The 26,193-nt window shown below is 43.4% G+C and overlaps 15 pseudogenes; all 15 read right to left on the reverse strand.

The window, feature by feature from the left end:
• Positions 1 to 670: 670 nt before the first annotated feature.
• On the reverse strand, positions 671 to 934 carry LOC130285859 (U2 spliceosomal RNA; annotated as a pseudogene).
• Positions 935 to 2,398: 1,464 nt separating this feature from the next.
• Positions 2,399 to 2,662, reverse strand: LOC130286186 (U2 spliceosomal RNA; annotated as a pseudogene).
• A 1,464-nt stretch (positions 2,663 to 4,126) lies between these two features.
• Positions 4,127 to 4,390, reverse strand: LOC130285861 (U2 spliceosomal RNA; annotated as a pseudogene).
• A 1,460-nt stretch (positions 4,391 to 5,850) lies between these two features.
• LOC130285862 (U2 spliceosomal RNA) lies at positions 5,851 to 6,114 on the reverse strand (annotated as a pseudogene).
• Positions 6,115 to 7,578: 1,464 nt separating this feature from the next.
• Positions 7,579 to 7,842, reverse strand: LOC130286609 (U2 spliceosomal RNA; annotated as a pseudogene).
• A 1,469-nt stretch (positions 7,843 to 9,311) lies between these two features.
• LOC130289142 (U2 spliceosomal RNA) lies at positions 9,312 to 9,576 on the reverse strand (annotated as a pseudogene).
• Positions 9,577 to 11,040: 1,464 nt separating this feature from the next.
• On the reverse strand, positions 11,041 to 11,304 carry LOC130286423 (U2 spliceosomal RNA; annotated as a pseudogene).
• A 1,462-nt stretch (positions 11,305 to 12,766) lies between these two features.
• Positions 12,767 to 13,030, reverse strand: LOC130285863 (U2 spliceosomal RNA; annotated as a pseudogene).
• Positions 13,031 to 14,498: 1,468 nt separating this feature from the next.
• LOC130286620 (U2 spliceosomal RNA) lies at positions 14,499 to 14,762 on the reverse strand (annotated as a pseudogene).
• A 1,468-nt stretch (positions 14,763 to 16,230) lies between these two features.
• Positions 16,231 to 16,495, reverse strand: LOC130289143 (U2 spliceosomal RNA; annotated as a pseudogene).
• A 1,459-nt stretch (positions 16,496 to 17,954) lies between these two features.
• On the reverse strand, positions 17,955 to 18,218 carry LOC130290173 (U2 spliceosomal RNA; annotated as a pseudogene).
• Positions 18,219 to 19,678: 1,460 nt separating this feature from the next.
• LOC130285865 (U2 spliceosomal RNA) lies at positions 19,679 to 19,942 on the reverse strand (annotated as a pseudogene).
• Positions 19,943 to 21,402: 1,460 nt separating this feature from the next.
• LOC130285866 (U2 spliceosomal RNA) lies at positions 21,403 to 21,666 on the reverse strand (annotated as a pseudogene).
• Positions 21,667 to 23,134: 1,468 nt separating this feature from the next.
• Positions 23,135 to 23,399, reverse strand: LOC130288540 (U2 spliceosomal RNA; annotated as a pseudogene).
• A 1,468-nt stretch (positions 23,400 to 24,867) lies between these two features.
• Positions 24,868 to 25,131, reverse strand: LOC130285867 (U2 spliceosomal RNA; annotated as a pseudogene).
• Between the last annotated feature and the right edge of the window lie 1,062 nt (positions 25,132 to 26,193).

Below are 26,193 nucleotides of genomic sequence, written 5' to 3' on the forward strand. Positions count from 1 at the left end.
TCACTCACTTGCTTTAACTCATTTGTTCTCACTCACTCACTCACTCAATCACTCACTCACTCATTCACTCTCACTCACTCTCACTCTCTCACTCACTCGCTCACTAAGTCAGTCTCTCTCTCTCTCTCTCTTTTTCTTTTTATATATATTTTTTTCCGTCTTCTTCTTCTTCTTCTTCAGACCCTGTCATAGCACTAATGCCTTTCCAATACCACCAGCAGATGGAGACACTCCATTGCAACATTGGTTGTGAGCAGCAGTTTCTAAAAACAAATGCCTCATGGTGGATTTCCCATCCATCAATGGATGGTAAATTTTGTTTTTATCATTCACTGACCACAGAAACCAATGCATGGTCAAGCAACAGCAATGACACACCCTTGTGTATAGGCATGAGACCCTCATGTCATTTAACAGGATTCAGCACCACCCACAAGACAGCTACCTGTCATGTCATGTCAAACCTGCAGAGGTGTGCTAGATTATTATTATTTAGTTTTATTTTATTTTTTTACACCAATCAGTGTGCAAACATGGTCATTAAAACGCTAAATGAATAGACGTTCATAAACCAGTCAGTGCAACTCATCATTTTGGTCTCCAATTCTCAAACTCAAATTCTCACCCACGGAGGATTAAATGAGAATCTTTCTTGTTTAACACTGGAATGGGGTGGTGCACTGTTCACTACCCGAAGATACTGCCACATCGGGTCAATGCATAGGGCGACAGAAGCAAGCTTCCAAATCAGCTCCCTTTCTCAAAAATCCATTTAATTTATGGTCCCCAGATAGGGAACGTATGTATCAGTATGTGCTCACAAGTCACCCAAGTGCAAGTATTCACACAAAAAAAAACGTGCCTCAGGATGCGATCTGTCGCAAGATCCTTTCTTTTTTTACACTTGATCTAAGCCAAAAGGCCTAGAGGGGATAACCGGGAAAGGGGTGGACCCAACCATGTCCCCTTCATGAGCACTCACATTACTCATAGGAATGGAAGGAAGGCTGGCAGCCAACCAGCCTCCCATACACTTTCTGGGTGGGTGGCAGTCAGCCACCCATACATACATACAGCACAGGCTAAACCCACATCATCACTTAAAAAAAGGACAGGCGACCATTGCACTCTGATGGAGCATTTAGCAATGCAATCCATAGCCTGGCTTTTGCCTGAACCCCCATCACTCCTCCTCTTGCATATAAGACAATATTTCAGATCTGCATATGAAAACAACACGCCTACCTTTGTTGCACATAGCTGCCTGCCTGTCTCTAGTTACCCCACTGGCTGTAGCTGCGTCCCTTCCGACATGGAATAACACCAACTGTAACGATAAACTGAAAATTAACAGTATAAACCTGCATCATTTTGGACTCTGGTATTTGCTGAATCCGGGTGACCTGACAATCGATGGTGGTGCCGCTGGTGATTCTGGCCTTCTTGGAATCTGTTGGGCCTATGTGTTAGCTCACACATCACTTGGGTATCCATGGTAACTACCACAACATGGTCATCTGCAGTTTACATCTAGCCCGTGGCATTGAATGGCATTTTAAAAGTGCTAAGGGTCCTGGTGCAATAATCCTCCCATGAGGATCAGGCTCAACGGCTTTGTAGATTGCACTCATGTCAGCAACTCCATATACATTTTTTTTTCTTCATGCTTCTTTCTTCATCCTTTTTTCTTTCTGTCATTCAGACTTTCATTCATTCGATCTCTCTCACTCACTTGCTTTAACTCATTTGTTCTCACTCACTCACTCACTCACTCAATCACTCACTCACTCATTCACTCTCACTCACTCTCACTCTCTCACTCACTCGCTCACTAAGTCAGTCTCTCTCTCTCTCTCTCTTTTTCTTTTTATATATATTTTTTTCCGTCTTCTTCTTCTTCTTCTTCAGACCCTGTCATAGCACTAATGCCTTTCCAATACCACCAGCAGATGGAGACACTCCATTGCAACATTGGTTGTGAGCAGCAGTTTCTAAAAACAAATGCCTCATGGCGGATTTCCCATCCATCAATGGATGGTAAATTTTGTTTTTATCATTCACTGACCACAGAAACCAATGCATGGTCAAGCAACAGCAATGACACACCCTTGTGTATAGGCATGAGACCCTCATGTCATTTAACAGGATTCAGCACCACCCACAAGACAGCTACCTGTCATGTCATGTCAAACCTGCACAGGTGTGCTAGATTATTATTATTTAGTTTTATTTTATTTTTTTACACCAATCAGTGTGCAAACATGGTCATTAAAACGCTAAATGAATAGACGTTCATAAACCAGTCAGTGCAACTCATCATTTTGGTCTCCAATTCTCAAACTCAAATTCTCACCCACGGAGGATTAAATGAGAATCTTTCTTGTTTAACACTGGAATGGGGTGGTGCACTGTTCACTACCCGAAGATACTGCCACATCGGGTCAATGCATAGGGCGACAGAAGCAAGCTTCCAAATCAGCTCCCTTTCTCAAAAATCCATTTAATTTATGGTTCCCAGATAGGGAACGTATGTATCAGTATGTGCTCACAAGTCACCCAAGTGCAAGTATTCACACAAAAAAAAACGTGCCTCAGGATGCGATCTGTCGCAAGATCCTTTCTTTTTTTACACTTGATCTAAGCCAAAAGGCCTAGAGGGGATAACCGGGAAAGGGGTGGACCCAACCATGTCCCCTTCATGAGCACTCACATTACTCATAGGAATGGAAGGAAGGCTGGCAGCCAACCAGCCTCCCATACACTTTCTGGGTGGGTGGCAGTCAGCCACCCATACATACATACAGCACAGGCTAAACCCACATCATCACTTAAAAAAAGGACAGGCGACCATTGCACTCTGATGGAGCATTTAGCAATGCAATCCATAGCCTGGCTTTTGCCTGAACCCCCATCACTCCTCCTCTTGCATATAAGACAATATTTCAGATCTGCATATGAAAACAACACGCCTACCTTTGTTGCACATAGCTGCCTGCCTGTCTCTAGTTACCCCACTGGCTGTAGCTGCGTCCCTTCCGACATGGAATAACACCAACTGTAACGATAAACTGAAAATTAACAGTATAAACCTGCATCATTTTGGACTCTGGTATTTGCTGAATCCGGGTGACCTGACAATCGATGGTGGTGCCGCTGGTGATTCTGGCCTTCTTGGAATCTGTTGGGCCTATGTGTTAGCTCACACATCACTTGGGTATCCATGGTAACTACCACAACATGGTCATCTGCAGTTTACATCTAGCCCGTGGCATTGAATGGCATTTTAAAAGTGCTAAGGGTCCTGGTGCAATAATCCTCCCATGAGGATCAGCCTCAACGGCTTTGTAGATTGCACTCATGTCAGCAACTCCATATACATTTTTTTTTCTTCATGCTTCTTTCTTCATCCTTTTTTCTTTCTGTCATTCAGACTTTCATTCATTCGATCTCTCTCACTCACTTGCTTTAACTCATTTGTTCTCACTCACTCACTCACTCACTCAATCACTCACTCACTCATTCACTCTCACTCACTCTCACTCTCTCACTCACTCGCTCACTAAGTCAGTCTCTCTCTCTCTCTCTCTTTTTCTTTTTATATATATTTTTTTCCGTCTTCTTCTTCTTCTTCTTCAGACCCTGTCATAGCACTAATGCCTTTCCAATACCACCAGCAGATGGAGACACTCCATTGCAACATTGGTTGTGAGCAGCAGTTTCTAAAAACAAATGCCTCATGGCGGATTTCCCATCCATCAATGGATGGTAAATTTTGTTTTTATCATTCACTGACCACAGAAACCAATGCATGGTCAAGCAACAGCAATGACACACCCTTGTGTATAGGCATGAGACCCTCATGTCATTTAACAGGATTCAGCACCACCCACAAGACAGCTACCTGTCATGTCATGTCAAACCTGCACAGGTGTGCTAGATTATTATTATTTAGTTTTATTTTATTTTTTTACACCAATCAGTGTGCAAACATGGTCATTAAAACGCTAAATGAATAGACGTTCATAAACCAGTCAGTGCAACTCATCATTTTGGTCTCCAATTCTCAAACTCAAATTCTCACCCACGGAGGATTAAATGAGAATCTTTCTTGTTTAACACTGGAATGGGGTGGTGCACTGTTCACTACCCGAAGATACTGCCACATCGGGTCAATGCATAGGGCGACAGAAGCAAGCTTCCAAATCAGCTCCCTTTCTCAAAAATCCATTTAATTTATGGTCCCCAGATAGGGAACGTATGTATCAGTATGTGCTCACAAGTCACCCAAGTGCAAGTATTCACACAAAAAAAAACGTGCCTCAGGATGCGATCTGTCGCAAGATCCTTTCTTTTTTTACACTTGATCTAAGCCAAAAGGCCTAGAGGGGATAACCGGGAAAGGGGTGGACCCAACCATGTCCCCTTCATGAGCACTCACATTACTCATAGGAATGGAAGGAAGGCTGGCAGCCAACCAGCCTCCCATACACTTTCTGGGTGGGTGGCAGTCAGCCACCCATACATACATACAGCACAGGCTAAACCCACATCATCACTTAAAAAAAGGACAGGCGACCATTGCACTCTGATGGAGCATTTAGCAATGCAATCCATAGCCTGGCTTTTGCCTGAACCCCCATCACTCCTCCTCTTGCATATAAGACAATATTTCAGATCTGCATATGAAAACAACACGCCTACCTTTGTTGCACATAGCTGCCTGCCTGTCTCTAGTTACCCCACTGGCTGTAGCTGCGTCCCTTCCGACATGGAATAACACCAACTGTAACGATAAACTGAAAATTAACAGTATAAACCTGCATCATTTTGGACTCTGGTATTTGCTGAATCCGGGTGACCTGACAATCGATGGTGGTGCCGCTGGTGATTCTGGCCTTCTTGGAATCTGTTGGGCCTATGTGTTAGCTCACACATCACTTGGGTATCCATGGTAACTACCACAACATGGTCATCTGCAGTTTACATCTAGCCCGTGGCATTGAATGGCATTTTAAAAGTGCTAAGGGTCCTGGTGCAATAATCCTCCCATGAGGATCAGCCTCAACGGCTTTGTAGATTGCACTCATGTCAGCAACTCCATATACATTTTTTTTTCTTCATGCTTCTTTCTTCATCCTTTTTTCTTTCTGTCATTCAGACTTTCATTCATTCGATCTCTCTCACTCACTTGCTTTAACTCATTTGTTCTCACTCACTCACTCACTCAATCACTCACTCACTCATTCACTCTCACTCACTCTCACTCTCTCACTCACTCGCTCACTAAGTCAGTCTCTCTCTCTCTCTCTCTTTTTCTTTTTATATATATTTTTTTCCGTCTTCTTCTTCTTCTTCTTCAGACCCTGTCATAGCACTAATGCCTTTCCAATACCACCAGCAGATGGAGACACTCCATTGCAACATTGGTTGTGAGCAGCAGTTTCTAAAAACAAATGCCTCATGGTGGATTTCCCATCCATCAATGGATGGTAAATTTTGTTTTTATCATTCACTGACCACAGAAACCAATGCATGGTCAAGCAACAGCAATGACACACCCTTGTGTATAGGCATGAGACCCTCATGTCATTTAACAGGATTCAGCACCACCCACAAGACAGCTACCTGTCATGTCATGTCAAACCTGCACAGGTGTGCTAGATTATTATTATTTAGTTTTATTTTATTTTTTTACACCAATCAGTGTGCAAACATGGTCATTAAAACGCTAAATGAATAGACGTTCATAAACCAGTCAGTGCAACTCATCATTTTGGTCTCCAATTCTCAAACTCAAATTCTCACCCACGGAGGATTAAATGAGAATCTTTCTTGTTTAACACTGGAATGGGGTGGTGCACTGTTCACTACCCGAAGATACTGCCACATCGGGTCAATGCATAGGGCGACAGAAGCAAGCTTCCAAATCAGCTCCCTTTCTCAAAAATCCATTTAATTTATGGTCCCCAGATAGGGAACGTATGTATCAGTATGTGCTCACAAGTCACCCAAGTGCAAGTATTCACACAAAAAAAAACGTGCCTCAGGATGCGATCTGTCGCAAGATCCTTTCTTTTTTTACACTTGATCTAAGCCAAAAGGCCTAGAGGGGATAACCAGGAAAGGGGTGGACCCAACCATGTCCCCTTCATGAGCACTCACATTACTCATAGGAATGGAAGGAAGGCTGGCAGCCAACCAGCCTCCCATACACTTTCTGGGTGGGTGGCAGTCAGCCACCCATACATACATACAGCACAGGCTAAACCCACATCATCACTTAAAAAAAGGACAGGCGACCATTGCACTCTGATGGAGCATTTAGCAATGCAATCCATAGCCTGGCTTTTGCCTGAACCCCCATCACTCCTCCTCTTGCATATAAGACAATATTTCAGATCTGCATATGAAAACAACACGCCTACCTTTGTTGCACATAGCTGCCTGCCTGTCTCTAGTTACCCCACTGGCTGTAGCTGCGTCCCTTCCGACATGGAATAACACCAACTGTAACGATAAACTGAAAATTAACAGTATAAACCTGCATCATTTTGGACTCTGGTATTTGCTGAATCCGGGTGACCTGACAATCGATGGTGGTGCCGCTGGTGATTCTGGCCTTCTTGGAATCTGTTGGGCCTATGTGTTAGCTCACACATCACTTGGGTATCCATGGTAACTACCACAACATGGTCATCTGCAGTTTACATCTAGCCCGTGGCATTGAATGGCATTTTAAAAGTGCTAAGGGTCCTGGTGCAATAATCCTCCCATGAGGATCAGCCTCAACGGCTTTGTAGATTGCACTCATGTCAGCAACTCCATATACATTTTTTTTTCTTCATGCTTCTTTCTTCATCCTTTTTTCTTTCTGTCATTCAGACTTTCATTCATTCGATCTCTCTCACTCACTTGCTTTAACTCATTTGTTCTCACTCACTCACTCACTCACTCAATCACTCACTCACTCATTCACTCTCACTCACTCTCACTCTCTCACTCACTCGCTCACTAAGTCAGTCTCTCTCTCTCTCTCTCTTTTTCTTTTTATATATATTTTTTTCCGTCTTCTTCTTCTTCTTCTTCAGACCCTGTCATAGCACTAATGCCTTTCCAATACCACCAGCAGATGGAGACACTCCATTGCAACATTGGTTGTGAGCAGCAGTTTCTAAAAACAAATGCCTCATGGCGGATTTCCCATCCATCAATGGATGGTAAATTTTGTTTTTATCATTCACTGACCACAGAAACCAATGCATGGTCAAGCAACAGCAATGACACACCCTTGTGTATAGGCATGAGACCCTCATGTCATTTAACAGGATTCAGCACCACCCACAAGACAGCTACCTGTCATGTCATGTCAAACCTGCACAGGTGTGCTAGATTATTATTATTTAGTTTTATTTTATTTTTTTACACCAATCAGTGTGCAAACATGGTCATTAAAACGCTAAATGAATAGACGTTCATAAACCAGTCAGGGCAACTCATCATTTTGGTCTCCAATTCTCAAACTCAAATTCTCACCCACGGAGGATTAAATGAGAATCTTTCTTGTTTAACACTGGAATGGGGTGGTGCACTGTTCACTACCCGAAGATACTGCCACATCGGGTCAATGCATAGGGCGACAGAAGCAAGCTTCCAAATCAGCTCCCTTTATCAAAAATCCATTTAATTTATGGTCCCCAGATAGGGAACGTATGTATCAGTATGTGCTCACAAGTCACCCAAGTGCAAGTATTCACACAAAAAAAAACGTGCCTCAGGATGCGATCTGTCGCAAGATCCTTTCTTTTTTTACACTTGATCTAAGCCAAAAGGCCTAGAGGGGATAACCGGGAAAGGGGTGGACCCAACCATGTCCCCTTCATGAGCACTCACATTACTCATAGGAATGGAAGGAAGGCTGGCAGCCAACCAGCCTCCCATACACTTTCTGGGTGGGTGGCAGTCAGCCACCCATACATACATACAGCACAGGCTAAACCCACATCATCACTTAAAAAAAGGACAGGCGACCATTGCACTCTGATGGAGCATTTAGCAATGCAATCCATAGCCTGGCTTTTGCCTGAACCCCCATCACTCCTCCTCTTGCATATAAGACAATATTTCAGATCTGCATATGAAAACAACACGCCTACCTTTGTTGCACATAGCTGCCTGCCTGTCTCTAGTTACCCCACTGGCTGTAGCTGCGTCCCTTCCGACATGGAATAACACCAACTGTAACGATAAACTGAAAATTAACAGTATAAACCTGCATCATTTTGGACTCTTGTATTTGCTGAATCCGGGTGACCTGACAATCGATGGTGGTGCCGCTGGTGATTCTGGCCTTCTTGGAATCTGTTGGGCCTATGTGTTAGCTCACACATCACTTGGGTATCCATGGTAACTACCACAACATGGTCATCTGCAGTTTACATCTAGCCCGTGGCATTGAATGTCATTTTAAAAGTGCTAAGGGTCCTGGTGCAATAATCCTCCCATGAGGATCAGCCTCAACGGCTTTGTAGATTGCACTCATGTCAGCAACTCCATATACATTTTTTTTTCTTCATGCTTCTTTCTTCATCCTTTTTTCTTTCTGTCATTCAGACTTTCATTCATTCGATCTCTCTCACTCACTTGCTTTAACTCATTTGTTCTCACTCACTCACTCACTCACTCAATCACTCACTCACTCATTCACTCTCACTCACTCTCACTCTCTCACTCACTCGCTCACTAAGTCAGTCTCTCTCTCTCTCTCTCTCTTTTTCTTTTTATATATATTTTTTTCCGTCTTCTTCTTCTTCTTCTTCTTCAGACCCTGTCATAGCACTAATGCCTTTCCAATACCACCAGCAGATGGAGACACTCCATTGCAACATTGGTTGTGAGCAGCAGTTTCTAAAAACAAATGCCTCATGGCGGATTTCCCATCCATCAATGGATGGTAAATTTTGTTTTTATCATTCACTGACCACAGAAACCAATGCATGGTCAAGCAACAGCAATGACACACCCTTGTGTATAGGCATGAGACCCTCATGTCATTTAACAGGATTCAGCACCACCCACAAGACAGCTACCTGTCATGTCATGTCAAACCTGCACAGGTGTGCTAGATTATTATTATTTAGTTTTATTTTATTTTTTTACACCAATCAGTGTGCAAACATGGTCATTAAAACGCTAAATGAATAGACGTTCATAAACCAGTCAGTGCAACTCATCATTTTGGTCTCCAATTCTCAAACTCAAATTCTCACCCACGGAGGATTAAATGAGAATCTTTCTTGTTTAACACTGGAATGGGGTGATGCACTGTTCACTACCCGAAGATACTGCCACATCGGGTCAATGCATAGGGCGACAGAAGCAAGCTTCCAAATCAGCTCCCTTTCTCAAAAATCCATTTAATTTATGGTCCCCAGATAGGGAACGTATGTATCAGTATGTGCTCACAAGTCACCCAAGTGCAAGTATTCACACAAAAAAAAACGTGCCTCAGGATGCGATCTGTCGCAAGATCCTTTCTTTTTTTTACACTTGATCTAAGCCAAAAGGCCTAGAGGGGATAACCGGGAAAGGGGTGGACCCAACCATGTCCCCTTCATGAGCACTCACATTACTCATAGGAATGGAAGGAAGGCTGGCAGCCAACCAGCCTCCCATACACTTTCTGGGTGGGTGGCAGTCAGCCACCCATACATACATACAGCACAGGCTAAACCCACATCATCACTTAAAAAAAGGACAGGCGACCATTTCACTCTGATGGAGCATTTAGCAATGCAATCCATAGCCTGGCTTTTGCCTGAACCCCCATCACTCCTCCTCTTGCATATAAGACAATATTTCAGATCTGCATATGAAAACAACACGCCTACCTTTGTTGCACATAGCTGCCTGCCTGTCTCTAGTTACCCCACTGGCTGTAGCTGCGTCCCTTCCGACATGGAATAACACCAACTGTAACGATAAACTGAAAATTAACAGTATAAACCTGCATCATTTTGGACTCTGGTATTTGCTGAATCCGGGTGACCTGACAATCGATGGTGGTGCCGCTGGTGATTCTGGCCTTCTTGGAATCTGTTGGGCCTATGTGTTAGCTCACACATCACTTGGGTATCCATGGTAACTACCACAACATGGTCATCTGCAGTTTACATCTAGCCCGTGGCATTGAATGGCATTTTAAAAGTGCTAAGGGTCCTGGTGCAATAATCCTCCCATGAGGATCAGCCTCAACGGCTTTGTAGATTGCACTCATGTCAGCAACTCCATATACATTTTTTTTTCTTCATGCTTCTTTCTTCATCCTTTTTTCTTTCTGTCATTCAGACTTTCATTCATTCGATCTCTCTCACTCACTTGCTTTAACTCATTTGTTCTCACTCACTCACTCACTCACTCAATCACTCACTCACTCATTCACTCTCACTCACTCTCACTCTCTCACTCACTCGCTCACTAAGTCAGTCTCTCTCTCTCTCTCTCTTTTTCTTTTTATATATATTTTTTTCCGTCTTCTTCTTCTTCTTCTTCAGACCCTGTCATAGCACTAATGCCTTTCCAATACCACCAGCAGATGGAGACACTCCATTGCAACATTGGTTGTGAGCAGCAGTTTCTAAAAACAAATGCCTCATGGCGGATTTCCCATCCATCAATGGATGGTAAATTTTGTTTTTATCATTCACTGACCACAGAAACCAATGCATGGTCAAGCAACAGCAATGACACACCCTTGTGTATAGGCATGAGACCCTCATGTCATTTAACAGGATTCAGCACCACCCACAAGACAGCTACCTGTCATGTCATGTCAAACCTGCACAGGTGTGCTAGATTATTATTATTTAGTTTTATTTTATTTTTTTACACCAATCAGTGTGCAAACATGGTCATTAAAACGCTAAATGAATAGACGTTCATAAACCAGTCAGTGCAACTCATCATTTTGGTCTCCAATTCTCAAACTCAAATTCTCACCCACGGAGGATTAAATGAGAATCTTTCTTGTTTAACACTGGAATGGGGTGGTGCACTGTTCACTACCCGAAGATACTGCCACATCGGGTCAATGCATAGGGCGACAGAAGCAAGCTTCCAAATCAGCTCTCTTTCTCAAAAATCCATTTAATTTATGGTCCCCAGATAGGGAACGTATGTATCAGTATGTGCTCACAAGTCACCCAAGTGCAAGTATTCACACAAAAAAAAACGTGCCTCAGGATGCGATCTGTCGCAAGATCCTTTCTTTTTTTACACTTGATCTAAGCCAAAAGGCCTAGAGGGGATAACCGGGAAAGGGGTGGACCCAACCATGTCCCCTTCATGAGCACTCACATTACTCATAGGAATGGAAGGAAGGCTGGCAGCCAACCAGCCTCCCATACACTTTCTGGGTGGGTGGCAGTCAGCCACCCATACATACATACAGCACAGGCTAAACCCACATCATCACTTAAAAAAAGGACAGGCGACCATTGCACTCTGATGGAGCATTTAGCAATGCAATCCATAGCCTGGCTTTTGCCTGAACCCCCATCACTCCTCCTCTTGCATATAAGACAATATTTCAGATCTGCATATGAAAACAACACGCCTACCTTTGTTGCACATAGCTGCCTGCCTGTCTCTAGTTACCCCACTGGCTGTAGCTGCGTCCCTTCCGACATGGAATAACACCAACTGTAACGATAAACTGAAAATTAACAGTATAAACCTGCATCATTTTGGACTCTGGTATTTGCTGAATCCGGGTGACCTGACAATCGATGGTGGTGCCGCTGGTGATTCTGGCCTTCTTGGAATCTGTTGGGCCTATGTGTTAGCTCACACATCACTTGGGTATCCATGGTAACTACCACAACATGGTCATCTGCAGTTTACATCTAGCCCGTGGCATTGAATGGCATTTTAAAAGTGCTAAGGGTCCTGGTGCAATAATCCTCCCATGAGGATCAGCCTCAACGGCTTTGTAGATTGCACTCATGTCAGCAACTCCATATACATTTTTTTTTCTTCATGCTTCTTTCTTCATCCTTTTTTCTTTCTGTCATTCAGACTTTCATTCATTCGATCTCTCTCACTCACTTGCTTTAACTCATTTGTTCTCACTCACTCACTCACTCAATCACTCACTCACTCATTCACTCTCACTCACTCTCACTCTCTCACTCACTCGCTCACTAAGTCAGTCTCTCTCTCTCTCTCTCTCTTTTTCTTTTTATATATATTTTTTTCCGTCTTCTTCTTCTTCTTCTTCAGACCCTGTCATAGCACTAATGCCTTTCCAATACCACCAGCAGATGGAGACACTCCATTGCAACATTGGTTGTGAGCAGCAGTTTCTAAAAACAAATGCCTCATGGTGGATTTCCCATCCATCAATGGATAGTAAATTTTGTTTTTATCATTCACTGACCACAGAAACCAATGCATGGTCAAGCAACAGCAATGACACACCCTTGTGTATAGGCATGAGACCCTCATGTCATTTAACAGGATTCAGCACCACCCACAAGACAGCTACCTGTCATGTCATGTCAAACCTGCACAGGTGTGCTAGATTATTATTATTTAGTTTTATTTTATTTTTTTACACCAATCAGTGTGCAAACATGGTCATTAAAACGCTAAATGAATAGACGTTCATAAACCAGTCAGTGCAACTCATCATTTTGGTCTCCAATTCTCAAACTCAAATTCTCACCCACGGAGGATTAAATGAGAATCTTTCTTGTTTAACACTGGAATGGGGTGGTGCACTGTTCACTACCCGAAGATACTGCCACATCGGGTCAATGCATAGGGCGACAGAAGCAAGCTTCCAAATCAGCTCCCTTTCTCAAAAATCCATTTAATTTATGGTCCCCAGATAGGGAACGTATGTATCAGTATGTGCTCACAAGTCACCCAAGTGCAAGTATTCACACAAAAAAAAACGTGCCTCAGGATGCGATCTGTCGCAAGATCCTTTCTTTTTTTACACTTGATCTAAGCCAAAAGGCCTAGAGGGGATAACCAGGAAAGGGGTGGACCCAACCATGTCCCCTTCATGAGCACTCACATTACTCATAGGAATGGAAGGAAGGCTGGCAGCCAACCAGCCTCCCATACACTTTCTGGGTGGGTGGCAGTCAGCCACCCATACATACATACAGCACAGGCTAAACCCACATCATCACTTAAAAAAAGGACAGGCGACCATTGCACTCTGATGGAGCATTTAGCAATGCAATCCATAGCCTGGCTTTTGCCTGAACCCCCATCACTCCTCCTCTTGCATATAAGACAATATTTCAGATCTGCATATGAAAACAACACGCCTACCTTTGTTGCACATAGCTGCCTGCCTGTCTCTAGTTACCCCACTGGCTGTAGCTGCGTCCCTTCCGACATGGAATAACACCAACTGTAACGATAAACTGAAAATTAACAGTATAAACCTGCATCATTTTGGACTCTGGTATTTGCTGAATCCGGGTGACCTGACAATCGATGGTGGTGCCGCTGGTGATTCTGGCCTTCTTGGAATCTGTTGGGCCTATGTGTTAGCTCACACATCACTTGGGTATCCATGGTAACTACCACAACATGGTCATCTGCAGTTTACATCTAGCCCGTGGCATTGAATGGCATTTTAAAAGTGCTAAGGGTCCTGGTGCAATAATCCTCCCATGAGGATCAGCCTCAACGGCTTTGTAGATTGCACTCATGTCAGCAACTCCATATACATTTTTTTTTCTTCATGCTTCTTTCTTCATCCTTTTTTCTTTCTGTCATTCAGACTTTCATTCATTCGATCTCTCTCACTCACTTGCTTTAACTCATTTGTTCTCACTCACTCACTCACTCACTCACTCAATCACTCACTCACTCATTCACTCTCACTCACTCTCACTCTCTCACTCACTCGCTCACTAAGTCAGTCTCTCTCTCTCTCTCTCTTTTTCTTTTTATATATATTTTTTTCCGTCTTCTTCTTCTTCTTCTTCAGACCCTGTCATAGCACTAATGCCTTTCCAATACCACCAGCAGATGGAGACACTCCATTGCAACATTGGTTGTGAGCAGCAGTTTCTAAAAACAAATGCCTCATGGCGGATTTCCCATCCATCAATGGATGGTAAATTTTGTTTTTATCATTCACTGACCACAGAAACCAATGCATGGTCAAGCAACAGCAATGACACACCCTTGTGTATAGGCATGAGACCCTCATGTCATTTAACAGGATTCAGCACCACCCACAAGACAGCTACCTGTCATGTCATGTCAAACCTGCACAGGTGTGCTAGATTATTATTATTTAGTTTTATTTTATTTTTTTACACCAATCAGTGTGCAAACATGGTCATTAAAACGCTAAATGAATAGACGTTCATAAACCAGTCAGGGCAACTCATCATTTTGGTCTCCAATTCTCAAACTCAAATTCTCACCCACGGAGGATTAAATGAGAATCTTTCTTGTTTAACACTGGAATGGGGTGGTGCACTGTTCACTACCCGAAGATACTGCCACATCGGGTCAATGCATAGGGCGACAGAAGCAAGCTTCCAAATCAGCTCCCTTTATCAAAAATCCATTTAATTTATGGTCCCCAGATAGGGAACGTATGTATCAGTATGTGCTCACAAGTCACCCAAGTGCAAGTATTCACACAAAAAAAAACGTGCCTCAGGATGCGATCTGTCGCAAGATCCTTTCTTTTTTTACACTTGATCTAAGCCAAAAGGCCTAGAGGGGATAACCGGGAAAGGGGTGGACCCAACCATGTCCCCTTCATGAGCACTCACATTACTCATAGGAATGGAAGGAAGGCTGGCAGCCAACCAGCCTCCCATACACTTTCTGGGTGGGTGGCAGTCAGCCACCCATACATACATACAGCACAGGCTAAACCCACATCATCACTTAAAAAAAGGACAGGCGACCATTGCACTCTGATGGAGCATTTAGCAATGCAATCCATAGCCTGGCTTTTGCCTGAACCCCCATCACTCCTCCTCTTGCATATAAGACAATATTTCAGATCTGCATATGAAAACAACACGCCTACCTTTGTTGCACATAGCTGCCTGCCTGTCTCTAGTTACCCCACTGGCTGTAGCTGCGTCCCTTCCGACATGGAATAACACCAACTGTAACGATAAACTGAAAATTAACAGTATAAACCTGCATCATTTTGGACTCTTGTATTTGCTGAATCCGGGTGACCTGACAATCGATGGTGGTGCCGCTGGTGATTCTGGCCTTCTTGGAATCTGTTGGGCCTATGTGTTAGCTCACACATCACTTGGGTATCCATGGTAACTACCACAACATGGTCATCTGCAGTTTACATCTAGCCCGTGGCATTGAATGGCATTTTAAAAGTGCTAAGGGTCCTGGTGCAATAATCCTCCCATGAGGATCAGCCTCAACGGCTTTGTAGATTGCACTCATGTCAGCAACTCCATATACATTTTTTTTCTTCATGCTTCTTTCTTCATCCTTTTTTCTTTCTGTCATTCAGACTTTCATTCATTCGATCTCTCTCACTCACTTGCTTTAACTCATTTGTTCTCACTCACTCACTCACTCACTCAATCACTCACTCACTCATTCACTCTCACTCACTCTCACTCTCTCACTCACTCGCTCACTAAGTCAGTCTCTCTCTCTCTCTCTCTCTTTTTCTTTTTATATATATTTTTTTCCGTCTTCTTCTTCTTCTTCTTCTTCAGACCCTGTCATAGCACTAATGCCTTTCCAATACCACCAGCAGATGGAGACACTCCATTGCAACATTGGTTGTGAGCAGCAGTTTCTAAAAACAAATGCCTCATGGCGGATTTCCCATCCATCAATGGATGGTAAATTTTGTTTTTATCATTCACTGACCACAGAAACCAATGCATGGTCAAGCAACAGCAATGACACACCCTTGTGTATAGGCATGAGACCCTCATGTCATTTAACAGGATTCAGCACCACCCACAAGACAGCTACCTGTCATGTCATGTCAAACCTGCACAGGTGTGCTAGATTATTATTATTTAGTTTTATTTTATTTTTTTACACCAATCAGTGTGCAAACATGGTCATTAAAACGCTAAATGAATAGACGTTCATAAACCAGTCAGTGCAACTCATCATTTTGGTCTCCAATTCTCAAACTCAAATTCTCACCCACGGAGGATTAAATGAGAATCTTTCTTGTTTAACACTGGAATGGGGTGATGCACTGTTCACTACCCGAAGATACTGCCACATCGGGTCAATGCATAGGGCGACAGAAGCAAGCTTCCAAATCAGCTCCCTTTCTCAAAAATCCATTTAATTTATGGTCCCCAGATAGGGAACGTATGTATCAGTATGTGCTCACAAGTCACCCAAGTGCAAGTATTCACACAAAAAAAAACGTGCCTCAGGATGCGATCTGTCGCAAGATCCTTTCTTTTTTTTACACTTGATCTAAGCCAAAAGGCCTAGAGGGGATAACCGGGAAAGGGGTGGACCCAACCATGTCCCCTTCATGAGCACTCACATTACTCATAGGAATGGAAGGAAGGCTGGCAGCCAACCAGCCTCCCATACACTTTCTGGGTGGGTGGCAGTCAGCCACCCATACATACATACAGCACAGGCTAAACCCACATCATCACTTAAAAAAAGGACAGGCGACCATTGCACTCTGATGGAGCATTTAGCAATGCAATCCATAGCCTGGCTTTTGCCTGAACCCCCATCACTCCTCCTCTTGCATATAAGACAATATTTCAGATCTGCATATGAAAACAACACGCCTACCTTTGTTGCACATAGCTGCCTGCCTGTCTCTAGTTACCCCACTGGCTGTAGCTGCGTCCCTTCCGACATGGAATAACACCAACTGTAACGATAAACTGAAAATTAACAGTATAAACCTGCATCATTTTGGACTCTGGTATTTGCTGAATCCGGGTGACCTGACAATCGATGGTGGTGCCGCTGGTGATTCTGGCCTTCTTGGAATCTGTTGGGCCTATGTGTTAGCTCACACATCACTTGGGTATCCATGGTAACTACCACAACATGGTCATCTGCAGTTTACATCTAGCCCGTGGCATTGAATGGCATTTTAAAAGTGCTAAGGGTCCTGGTGCAATAATCCTCCCATGAGGATCAGCCTCAACGGCTTTGTAGATTGCACTCATGTCAGCAACTCCATATACATTTTTTTTTCTTCATGCTTCTTTCTTCATCCTTTTTTCTTTCTGTCATTCAGACTTTCATTCATTCGATCTCTCTCACTCACTTGCTTTAACTCATTTGTTCTCACTCACTCAATCACTCACTCACTCATTCACTCTCACTCACTCTCACTCTCTCACTCACTCGCTCACTAAGTCAGTCTCTCTCTCTCTCTCTTTTTCTTTTTATATATATTTTTTTCCGTCTTCTTCTTCTTCTTCTTCTTCTTCTTCAGACCCTGTCATAGCACTAATGCCTTTCCAATACCACCAGCAGATGGAGACGCTCCATTGCAACATTGGTTGTGAGCAGCAGTTTCTAAAAACAAATGCCTCATGGCGGATTTCCCATCCATCAATGGATGGTAAATTTTGTTTTTATCATTCACTGACCACAGAAACCAATGCATGGTCAAGCAACAGCAATGACACACCCTTGTGTATAGGCATGAGACCCTCATGTCATTTAACAGGATTCAGCACCACCCACAAGACAGCTACCTGTCATGTCATGTCAAACCTGCACAGGTGTGCTAGATTATTATTATTTAGTTTTATTTTATTTTTTTACACCAATCAGTGTGCAAACATGGTCATTAAAACGCTAAATGAATAGACGTTCATAAACCAGTCAGTGCAACTCATCATTTTGGTCTCCAATTCTCAAACTCAAATTCTCACCCACGGAGGATTAAATGAGAATCTTTCTTGTTTAACACTGGAATGGGGTGGTGCACTGTTCACTACCCGAAGATACTGCCACATCGGGTCAATGCATAGGGCGACAGAAGCAAGCTTCCAAATCAGCTCCCTTTCTCAAAAATCCATTTAATTTATGGTCCCCAGATAGGGAACGTATGTATCAGTATGTGCTCACAAGTCACCCAAGTGCAAGTATTCACACAAAAAAAAACGTGCCTCAGGATGCAATCTGTCGCAAGATCCTTTCTTTTTTTACACTTGATCTAAGCCAAAAGGCCTAGAGGGGATAACCGGGAAAGGGGTGGACCCAACCATGTCCCCTTCATGAGCACTCACATTACTCATAGGAATGGAAGGAAGGCTGGCAGCCAACCAGCCTCCCATACACTTTCTGGGTGGGTGGCAGTCAGCCACCCATACATACATACAGCACAGGCTAAACCCACATCATCACTTAAAAAAAGGACAGGCGACCATTGCACTCTGATGGAGCATTTAGCAATGCAATCCATAGCCTGGCTTTTGCCTGAACCCCCATCACTCCTCCTCTTGCATATAAGACAATATTTCAGATCTGCATATGAAAACAACACGCCTACCTTTGTTGCACATAGCTGCCTGCCTGTCTCTAGTTACCCCACTGGCTGTAGCTGCGTCCCTTCCGACATGGAATAACACCAACTGTAACGATAAACTGAAAATTAACAGTATAAACCTGCATCATTTTGGACTCTGGTATTTGCTGAATCCGGGTGACCTGACAATCGATGGTGGTGCCGCTGGTGATTCTGGCCTTCTTGGAATCTGTTGGGCCTATGTGTTAGCTCACACATCACTTGGGTATCCATGGTAACTACCACAACATGGTCATCTGCAGTTTACATCTAGCCCGTGGCATTGAATGGCATTTTAAAAGTGCTAAGGGTCCTGGTGCAATAATCCTCCCATGAGGATCAGCCTCAACGGCTTTGTAGATTGCACTCATGTCAGCAACTCCATATACATTTTTTTTTCTTCATGCTTCTTTCTTCATCCTTTTTTCTTTCTGTCATTCAGACTTTCATTCATTCGATCTCTCTCACTCACTTGCTTTAACTCATTTGTTCTCACTCACTCACTCACTCAATCACTCACTCACTCATTCACTCTCACTCACTCTCACTCTCTCACTCACTCGCTCACTAAGTCAGTCTCTCTCTCTCTCTCTCTTTTTCTTTTTATATATATTTTTTTCCGTCTTCTTCTTCTTCTTCTTCAGACCCTGTCATAGCACTAATGCCTTTCCAATACCACCAGCAGATGGAGACACTCCATTGCAACATTGGTTGTGAGCAGCAGTTTCTAAAAACAAATGCCTCATGGCGGATTTCCCATCCATCAATGGATGGTAAATTTTGTTTTTATCATTCACTGACCACAGAAACCAATGCATGGTCAAGCAACAGCAATGACACACCCTTGTGTATAGGCATGAGACCCTCATGTCATTTAACAGGATTCAGCACCACCCACAAGACAGCTACCTGTCATGTCATGTCAAACCTGCACAGGTGTGCTAGATTATTATTATTTAGTTTTATTTTATTTTTTTACACCAATCAGTGTGCAAACATGGTCATTAAAACGCTAAATGAATAGACGTTCATAAACCAGTCAGTGCAACTCATCATTTTGGTCTCCAATTCTCAAACTCAAATTCTCACCCACGGAGGATTAAATGAGAATCTTTCTTGTTTAACACTGGAATGGGGTGGTGCACTGTTCACTACCCGAAGATACTGCCACATCGGGTCAATGCATAGGGCGACAGAAGCAAGCTTCCAAATCAGCTCCCTTTCTCAAAAATCCATTTAATTTATGGTCCCCAGATAGGGAACGTATGTATCAGTATGTGCTCACAAGTCACCCAAGTGCAAGTATTCACACAAAAAAAAACGTGCCTCAGGATGCGATCTGTCGCAAGATCCTTTCTTTTTTTACACTTGATCTAAGCCAAAAGGCCTAGAGGGGATAACCGGGAAAGGGGTGGACCCAACCATGTCCCCTTCATGAGCACTCACATTACTCATAGGAATGGAAGGAAGGCTGGCAGCCAACCAGCCTCCCATACACTTTCTGGGTGGGTGGCAGTCAGCCACCCATACATACATACAGCACAGGCTAAACCCACATCATCACTTAAAAAAAGGACAGGCGACCATTGCACTCTGATGGAGCATTTAGCAATGCAATCCATAGCCTGGCTTTTGCCTGAACCCCCATCACTCCTCCTCTTGCATATAAGACAATATTTCAGATCTGCATATGAAAACAACACGCCTACCTTTGTTGCACATAGCTGCCTGCCTGTCTCTAGTTACCCCACTGGCTGTAGCTGCGTCCCTTCCGACATGGAATAACACCAACTGTAACGATAAACTGAAAATTAACAGTATAAACCTGCATCATTTTGGACTCTGGTATTTGCTGAATCCGGGTGACCTGACAATCGATGGTGGTGCCGCTGGTGATTCTGGCCTTCTTGGAATCTGTTGGGCCTATGTGTTAGCTCACACATCACTTGGGTATCCATGGTAACTACCACAACATGGTCATCTGCAGTTTACATCTAGCCCGTGGCATTGAATGGCATTTTAAAAGTGCTAAGGGTCCTGGTGCAATAATCCTCCCATGAGGATCAGCCTCAACGGCTTTGTAGATTGCACTCATGTCAGCAACTCCATATACATTTTTTTTTCTTCATGCTTCTTTCTTCATCCTTTTTTCTTTCTGTCATTCAGACTTTCATTCATTCGATCTCTCTCACTCACTTGCTTTAACTCATTTGTTCTCACTCACTCACTCACTCACTCAATCACTCACTCACTCATTCACTCTCACTCACTCTCACTCTCTCACTCACTCGCTCACTAAGTCAGTCTCTCTCTCTCTCTTTTTCTTTTTATATATATTTTTTTCCGTCTTCTTCTTCTTCTTCTTCAGACCCTGTCATAGCACTAATGCCTTTCCAATACCACCAGCAGATGGAGACACTCCATTGCAACATTGGTTGTGAGCAGCAGTTTCTAAAAACAAATGCCTCATGGCGGATTTCCCATCCATCAATGGATGGTAAATTTTGTTTTTATCATTCACTGACCACAGAAACCAATGCATGGTCAAGCAACAGCAATGACACACCCTTGTGTATAGGCATGAGACCCTCATGTCATTTAACAGGATTCAGCACCACCCACAAGACAGCTACCTGTCATGTCATGTCAAACCTGCACAGGTGTGCTAGATTATTATTATTTAGTTTTATTTTATTTTTTTACACCAATCAGTGTGCAAACATGGTCATTAAAACGCTAAATGAATAGACGTTCATAAACCAGTCAGTGCAACTCATCATTTTGGTCTCCAATTCTCAAACTCAAATTCTCACCCACGGAGGATTAAATGAGAATCTTTCTTGTTTAACACTGGAATGGGGTGGTGCACTGTTCACTACCCGAAGATACTGCCACATCGGGTCAATGCATAGGGCGACAGAAGCAAGCTTCCAAATCAGCTCCCTTTCTCAAAAATCCATTTAATTTATGGTCCCCAGATAGGGAACGTATGTATCAGTATGTGCTCACAAGTCACCCAAGTGCAAGTATTCACACAAAAAAAAACGTGCCTCAGGATGCGATCTGTCGCAAGATCCTTTCTTTTTTTACACTTGATCTAAGCCAAAAGGCCTAGAGGGGATAACCGGGAAAGGGGTGGACCCAACCATGTCCCCTTCATGAGCACTCACATTACTCATAGGAATGGAAGGAAGGCTGGCAGCCAACCAGCCTCCCATACACTTTCTGGGTGGGTGGCAGTCAGCCACCCATACATACATACAGCACAGGCTAAACCCACATCATCACTTAAAAAAAGGACAGGCGACCATTGCACTCTGATGGAGCATTTAGCAATGCAATCCATAGCCTGGCTTTTGCCTGAACCCCCATCACTCCTCCTCTTGCATATAAGACAATATTTCAGATCTGCATATGAAAACAACACGCCTACCTTTGTTGCACATAGCTGCCTGCCTGTCTCTAGTTACCCCACTGGCTGTAGCTGCGTCCCTTCCGACATGGAATAACACCAACTGTAACGATAAACTGAAAATTAACAGTATAAACCTGCATCATTTTGGACTCTGGTATTTGCTGAATCCGGGTGACCTGACAATCGATGGTGGTGCCGCTGGTGATTCTGGCCTTCTTGGAATCTGTTGGGCCTATGTGTTAGCTCACACATCACTTGGGTATCCATGGTAACTACCACAACATGGTCATCTGCAGTTTACATCTAGCCCGTGGCATTGAATGGCATTTTAAAAGTGCTAAGGGTCCTGGTGCAATAATCCTCCCATGAGGATCAGCCTCAACGGCTTTGTAGATTGCACTCATGTCAGCAACTCCATATACATTTTTTTTTCTTCATGCTTCTTTCTTCATCCTTTTTTCTTTCTGTCATTCAGACTTTCATTCATTCGATCTCTCTCACTCACTTGCTTTAACTCATTTGTTCTCACTCACTCACTCACTCACTCAATCACTCACTCACTCATTCACTCTCACTCACTCTCACTCTCTCACTCACTCGCTCACTAAGTCAGTCTCTCTCTCTCTCTCTCTCTCTTTTTCTTTTTATATATATTTTTTTCCGTCTTCTTCTTCTTCTTCTTCAGACCCTGTCATAGCACTAATGCCTTTCCAATACCACCAGCAGATGGAGACACTCCATTGCAACATTGGTTGTGAGCAGCAGTTTCTAAAAACAAATGCCTCATGGCGGATTTCCCATCCATCAATGGATGGTAAATTTTGTTTTTATCATTCACTGACCACAGAAACCAATGCATGGTCAAGCAACAGCAATGACACACCCTTGTGTATAGGCATGAGACCCTCATGTCATTTAACAGGATTCAGCACCACCCACAAGACAGCTACCTGTCATGTCATGTCAAACCTGCACAGGTGTGCTAGATTATTATTATTTAGTTTTATTTTATTTTTTTACACCAATCAGTGTGCAAACATGGTCATTAAAACGCTAAATGAATAGACGTTCATAAACCAGTCAGTGCAACTCATCATTTTGGTCTCCAATTCTCAAACTCAAATTCTCACCCACGGAGGATTAAATGAGAATCTTTCTTGTTTAACACTGGAATGGGGTGGTGCACTGTTCACTACCCGAAGATACTGCCACATCGGGTCAATGCATAGGGCGACAGAAGCAAGCTTCCAAATCAGCTCCCTTTCTCAAAAATCCATTTAATTTATGGTCCCCAGATAGGGAACGTATGTATCAGTATGTGCTCACAAGTCACCCAAGTGCAAGTATTCACACAAAAAAAAACGTGCCTCAGGATGCGATCTGTCGCAAGATCCTTTCTTTTTTTTACACTTGATCTAAGCCAAAAGGCCTAGAGGGGATAACCGGGAAAGGGGTGGACCCAACCATGTCCCCTTCATGAGCACTCACATTACTCATAGGAATGGAAGGAAGGCTGGCAGCCAACCAGCCTCCCATACACTTTCTGGGTGGGTGGCAGTCAGCCACCCATACATACATACAGCACAGGCTAAACCCACATCATCACTTAAAAAAAGGACAGGCGACCATTGCACTCTGATGGAGCATTTAGCAATGCAATCCATAGCCTGGCTTTTGCCTGAACCCCCATCACTCCTCCTCTTGCATATAAGACAATATTTCAGATCTGCATATGAAAACAACACGCCTACCTTTGTTGCACATAGCTGCCTGCCTGTCTCTAGTTACCCCACTGGCTGTAGCTGCGTCCCTTCCGACATGGAATAACACCAACTGTAACGATAAACTGAAAATTAACAGTATAAACCTGCATCATTTTGGACTCTGGTATTTGCTGAATCCGGGTGACCTGACAATCGATGGTGGTGCCGCTGGTGATTCTGGCCTTCTTGGAATCTGTTGGGCCTATGTGTTAGCTCACACATCACTTGGGTATCCATGGTAACTACCACAACATGGTCATCTGCAGTTTACATCTAGCCCATGGCATTGAATGGCATTTTAAAAGTGCTAAGGGTCCTGGTGCAATAATCCTCCCATGAGGATCAGCCTCAACGGCTTTGTAGATTGCACTCATGTCAGCAACTCCATATACATTTTTTTTTCTCCATGCTTCTTTCTTCATCCTTTTTTCTTTCTGTCATTCAGACTTTCATTCATTCGATCTCTCTCACTCACTTGCTTTAACTCATTTGTTCTCACTCACTCACTCACTCACTCACTCAATCACTCACTCACTCATTCACTCTCACTCACTCTCACTCTCTCACTCACTCGCTCACTAAGTCAGTCTCTCTCTCTCTCTCTCTTTTTCTTTTTATATATATTTTTTTCCGTCTTCTTCTTCTTCTTCTTCAGACCCTGTCATAGCACTAATGCCTTTCCAATACCACCAGCAGATGGAGACACTCCATTGCAACATTGGTTGTGAGCAGCAGTTTCTAAAAACAAATGCCTCATGGCGGATTTCCCATCCATCAATGGATGGTAAATTTTGTTTTTATCATTCACTGACCACAGAAACCAATGCATGGTCAAGCAACAGCAATGACACACCCTTGTGTATAGGCATGAGACCCTCATGTCATTTAACAGGATTCAGCACCACCCACAAGACAGCTACCTGTCATGTCATGTCAAACCTGCACAGGTGTGCTAGATTATTATTATTTAGTTTTATTTTATTTTTTTACACCAATCAGTGTGCAAACATGGTCATTAAAACGCTAAATGAATAGACGTTCATAAACCAGTCAGTGCAACTCATCATTTTGGTCTCCAATTCTCAAACTCAAATTCTCACCCACGGAGGATTAAATGAGAATCTTTCTTGTTTAACACTGGAATGGGGTGGTGCACTGTTCACTACCCGAAGATACTGCCACATCGGGTCAATGCATAGGGCGACAGAAGCAAGCTTCCAAATCAGCTCCCTTTCTCAAAAATCCATTTAATTTATGGTCCCCAGATAGGGAACGTATGTATCAGTATGTGCTCACAAGTCACCCAAGTGCAAGTATTCACACAAAAAAAAACGTGCCTCAGGATGCGATCTGTCGCAAGATCCTTTCTTTTTTTACACTTGATCTAAGCCAAAAGGCCTAGAGGGGATAACCGGGAAAGGGGTGGACCCAACCATGTCCCCTTCATGAGCACTCACATTACTCATAGGAATGGAAGGAAGGCTGGCAGCCAACCAGCCTCCCATACACTTTCTGGGTGGGTGGCAGTCAGCCACCCATACATACATACAGCACAGGCTAAACCCACATCATCACTTAAAAAAAGGACAGGCGACCATTGCACTCTGATGGAGCATTTAGCAATGCAATCCATAGCCTGGCTTTTGCCTGAACCCCCATCACTCCTCCTCTTGCATATAAGACAATATTTCAGATCTGCATATGAAAACAACACGCCTACCTTTGTTGCACATAGCTGCCTGCCTGTCTCTAGTTACCCCACTGGCTGTAGCTGCGTCCCTTCCGACATGGAATAACACCAACTGTAACGATAAACTGAAAATTAACAGTATAAACCTGCATCATTTTGGACTCTGGTATTTGCTGAATCCGGGTGACCTGACAATCGATGGTGGTGCCGCTGGTGATTCTGGCCTTCTTGGAATCTGTTGGGCCTATGTGTTAGCTCACACATCACTTGGGTATCCATGGTAACTACCACAACATGGTCATCTGCAGTTTACATCTAGCCCGTGGCATTGAATGGCATTTTAAAAGTGCTAAGGGTCCTGGTGCAATAATCCTCCCATGAGGATCAGCCTCAACGGCTTTGTAGATTGCACTCATGTCAGCAACTCCATATACATTTTTTTTTCTTCATGCTTCTTTCTTCATCCTTTTTTCTTTCTGTCATTCAGACTTTCATTCATTCGATCTCTCTCACTCACTTGCTTTAACTCATTTGTTCTCACTCACTCACTCACTCACTCAATCACTCACTCACTCATTCACTCTCACTCACTCTCACTCTCTCACTCACTCGCTCACTAAGTCAGTCTCTCTCTCTCTCTCTCTTTTTCTTTTTATATATATTTTTTTCCGTCTTCTTCTTCTTCTTCTTCAGACCCTGTCATAGCACTAATGCCTTTCCAATACCACCAGCAGATGGAGACACTCCATTGCAACATTGGTTGTGAGCAGCAGTTTCTAAA

The sequence above is a fragment of the Hyla sarda genome, chromosome 8, assembly GCF_029499605.1.
Source record: "Hyla sarda isolate aHylSar1 chromosome 8, aHylSar1.hap1, whole genome shotgun sequence".
In the NCBI taxonomy this organism is placed as follows: Eukaryota; Metazoa; Chordata; class Amphibia; order Anura; family Hylidae; genus Hyla; species Hyla sarda.